The sequence below is a fragment of the Orycteropus afer genome, unplaced genomic scaffold, assembly GCF_000298275.1.
Source record: "Orycteropus afer afer isolate SDZICR_OR568_19922 unplaced genomic scaffold, OryAfe1.0 scaffold00581, whole genome shotgun sequence".
Classification (NCBI taxonomy): Eukaryota; Metazoa; Chordata; class Mammalia; order Tubulidentata; family Orycteropodidae; genus Orycteropus; species Orycteropus afer.
Window position 1 is genome coordinate 1,085,182 of NW_006922168.1, and position 4,296 is coordinate 1,089,477.

The 4,296-nt window shown below is 47.8% G+C and overlaps 1 protein-coding gene across 1 annotated transcript in view; it reads left to right on the forward strand.

The window, feature by feature from the left end:
* Positions 1-4,296, forward strand: part of TIAM2 (TIAM Rac1 associated GEF 2) — a 583,282-nt gene that overhangs the window by 169,452 nt on the left and 409,534 nt on the right. The gene's annotated exons all lie outside the window — the stretch shown is intronic.

Sequence of the window (4,296 nt, forward strand, 5' to 3'; positions counted from 1 at the left end):
GGAGTAATCAGAAAACAAAGTGCAGGGAGTAAGAAGGCGTGACCTAATATGACAGAAATTATGTCACAGAATTAAACGTTATAATTCAGTCCAATTTCCTGCTTCCCCTTCGACTCACTGCATATTTTACAAAGTATCTCAGTGCCCTCGCTCATGGCGACTCATGCTAGAGAGGCAACACTTGGACACCAAGCCTACCTGTGGCCATCGGTTCCATGCTTATGGAGGAGGGGTGACTGCAAAGCCCCAGGCAGGGCTGGCTTGCTTTCCTCTTGGGTACCAGGATGGGCAGGTTTAGGGTTGGCTGCCCCCTGCCTCCTGCAGGGCTCTGGAGCGGGATTAGCCTCACACTTTTCCTGCTTTGGGATAACTCCCCCTAGGTCAGGGATCATGACTTCGTGTTTCCAGGGACTTGCCTTGGGCCTGGCACAGAGTCGACTCTTAGTAGTTGATGAATGAAGGAGTAAATGAATTTGTGCTGTTCAAGCAGATGGAAGAGGCAAAGCCTTCTGACTCAATACCCTGCTATTTTTGTGAAAATGTTGCAGTACAAGAATGTTTCAGCTCACCTTTTGGAACCCATGGCAGGGAGTCGGCTAACCTTTCAAACAAACCCTCAGTGAGAGAATTGCCACTTAGGAGGTTCCCAGGAAAGGTTTCCCTGTACCCATAAATTGCATATTGCTTGAATGGGCGTCTTTCTCGTGCTTCCACCATTTCCAATTTTTTGGTACTTTAAAAACCCATTTTCGAGTTGTGATAACCCAAGTGTTTCAGAGTGAACCATTGACTTCTCAGCGGCTGAGTTTTTTGGAAGTAGATGGCCAGGCCTTTCTTCTCAGGCACGTGCTTTCCTGCTTTTATTAACCAGGGAAACTTGGACAGGTGGTTTCCCTCTGTTCTGGTCCTCTAGTGCCACTCTAACAGAAAATACCACAAATGGGTGGCTTTAACAAAGAGGGATTTATTCTCTTACAGTTTTGGAGGCTAGAAGTCCTAGTTCAACATGCCCGTTGTAGGTCCTGGGTGAAAGCCCTTTGACCTTGGGCTTCAGCTCTGCCTGTTTCTTCTGGCCCACTGGAGCTGGAGGTTTTTCTTAACTCAGACAGTTGCTAGCTGTTGAGGCTGACAAACCCAAGGTCGGCAAGTAAAATGGCACATCCCAAAATTACCAAGCAACCCAGCAGGCCACTCGTTCTAGTCCAGAAACAGTCTCAAGATTGGTAGACTATACGACAGGCTGCTAAATGGAGACTCGGCCAAATGCAGGGCCCAAGCATGCCAAAAAGCTCTAGATCCTTCTCAAAGTGACTTCTTACATACTGGAAGCAGACCACACTGCTAAGGCAGCCACTCAGCTGCTCCTGGTAGATTCCACCATGGAGTTGATTACCAGTCTCGTCATGGGGAATAACTACATCCAGCTGGCCAGCCACTAAAAACCAGGCCCAGCCAAGTTGACACACAACACAACTACCATATTCTCATTTAGCTTTCATTGTCTTGCCTGCAAAAGAGGGAGAAGAACAGTCTCTGTCTTGTTGGGTGATGTGAGCATTCCATGAGATGGTGCGTTGCAAGCGACCGATAAGTCACAGCCGCCTTGATTGATGGTGGTGCTCTGGCAGAGACCCAAGATTTCATCCTAGACCTTCCCCATCAGAGAACTCGGAAGGCGCCTGCTTGCAGCACAGCTCTTCCAGCGCACCTGCTGAAGGGGCAAATCTTCCTCCCAGGGCATGGTGGGACAGCTGTCAGATTAAGGACCTCATCTGGTCACAGTGCTAGCCTGCTCTGTTGCTTTGCAATACCATAGGGTCAGAGTGACTGCCAATAGGTGTATAACAAGGCCTTGAATGACTTGACTCTAACAGAACCCTTCCATAGGGATACCTCATTTTATCACCCTTCACAGATACTGCGTTTTTTTTACAAATTGAGTGTCTGTGGTAACCTTGGATCATGCAAGTCTATGGACGCCATTTTTCCAACTGCATGTGCTCACTTCATGCCTCTGGGTCCATCAGGGTGATTAGTAATTCTCATGATATTTCAAACTCTTTCATAATGCTATTGCACATTTAATGTACTCTGGTATAGTATAAACATAATGTTCATGTGCACTCAAACTCAAAAAACTCACTGCCGTCGAGTCGGATCTGACTCATAGTGCCCCCTCCTTGGGTTTCTGAGGTGGTATCATATGGAAGTAGATTGCCCAACCTTCCTTCTAAGGAGTGGCTGGTGGGTTTGAACCACCAGCCTTCTGATTAGCAGTCAAGTGCCTTAGGCACTACGCCACCAGATCTCCCTCATGTATACTGGGAAACCAAAAATTTTGTGTGCCTAGCTTTACTGCAATATTTGCTTTATTGTGATGGTCTTTATTTTATACTGTGATATCTCTGAGGTACACCTGTGTTAAGAAGATTAAGCCCTAACCTTAAAGTTCCTATTATTCCTTGCCCACCCTACTCCGTCAGGAGAAAAGGAGGGAAGAGTGTGTTGTTGTTCATCCAGCAGCCAGTATTTCTGAGCAAATTACTGTGCTCCAGATACTAGGCCGATGACATGGCATTTAAAATGTCCCTCATGCTACAGTTTGGTGAGTGGCTACCTTTCCCTACGAGGATAACCTTCCATGCCACCTTTGGATCCAAGTGGCCACCTGCTGGAATGTGTGTCTCCATCTAGGAACTCCCAGTTTCTACCTACAGAGGGGTCAGTTACCTCGTGTATATCAGTAAAGCCATTGGCGGGAGGCTTTTGGGTTTTTGGCTCTTGTTCCTTAAACTATCCTGAACTGGCTTGAGTCAGAATTTATACTCATCGAGGAAAGAGGTACAGAATAGAGATGAGGAAATATTACAGCCATGTGTACTTTGCACTAAAAATTAGCTCAGGCCAAGGTCTCACCAGGCAGGGAAGTACTGCAATTACCTGGTGCAATTACAATATTTTCTCAGATAAATATGCACCATCAGGGCCATCCATCAGGGTGATTGAAGGGCTCCAGGGGGACCTACTCCTCAATTAAATCACCCGTGTGGCTCATAACAATGTCTGAGACTCCACCATGTTTCATCATTTCTTTGGTCCTTGACGGGGTTGTTGTTTTTTTTTAATTAAAGCACAGATATCCCTTGAGAAAGTTCACAGCATAAGCTCTTAGCAACAGCCAACAGTTGTTTATTGTGTGGTTGCTAGCCTGGGACCTAGAGGAGATACTGAAGCGGGAGGCAAGGGCCAGCATTCCCATTTGGCCTACGGCTTGGCATCATCATCGTCCATAGCCAGTATGCAGTGAACCTCCGTGTAGTCATAATGAGAGCAAACATTCAGGGAAGCCTGAATTACAGTTTCAGAATAGAAAAGCAAAGCCGAAAAACCCAAACCAGTTGCTATCAAGTTGATCCCAACTTGCAGTAATTTGGTCCTCTAGGAAGGCACTTGGCTGCTAACCAGAAGGCTGGTGGTTCAAGCCCACCAGCCACTCCTCAGAAGGAAGATGGGGCAATCTACTTCTGTAGCGATACTGCCTCAGAAACCCAAGGAGGGGTCACTATGAGTCGGGTCCGACTCAACGGCACATGACAAACAGGACTGCTTTAACAGAAATTCCACAAGTGGGTGGCTTGAACAAATGGGTTGATTCTCTTACAGTTTGTTGTTGTTGTTGTTGTTGTTGTTATGTGCCGTCGAGTCAGACCTGACTCAGCCACCCCTCCTTGGGTTTCTGAGGCGGTATCACTGCGGAAGTCGATTGCCCAACCTTCCTTACAGTTTAGGAGGCTAGCAGTCTGAGTTCAGAGTGCCAGCTATAGGGGCTGGGTGAAGGCCCCTCGACCTTGGGCTTCAGCTCTGCCTCTTGCTTCTGGCCCGCTGGAGCTAGAGGCTTCTCCTAACTCAGCTGCTGGCTGCTGAGGCTGACAAACCCCAGGTCGACAAGTAAACTGGCACAGTCCCATGATTATTAAGCAACATGGCAGACCACTAGTTCAAGGCCAGACATAATCCCAAGATTGGGAGGCAACATGTCAGGCCACTCACTGATGACTCGGCCAAATGCAGGATCCAGATGTGCCAAGAAGCTCAGAGACATTTCTCAGAGGATCGTTTTACATTCTGGAAGCAGATTCCGCCAGGGAGTTGATCAGCAGTCTCATCATGGGGACTCACTCCATCCAGCTGCCCAGCCCCTCAGAACCAGGCCCAGCCAAGCTGCCACACAACCTTGACTACTGCACACAGTGACCCTGTGTGTTACAGGGCAGAACTGTGCTCCATGGAGTCCAA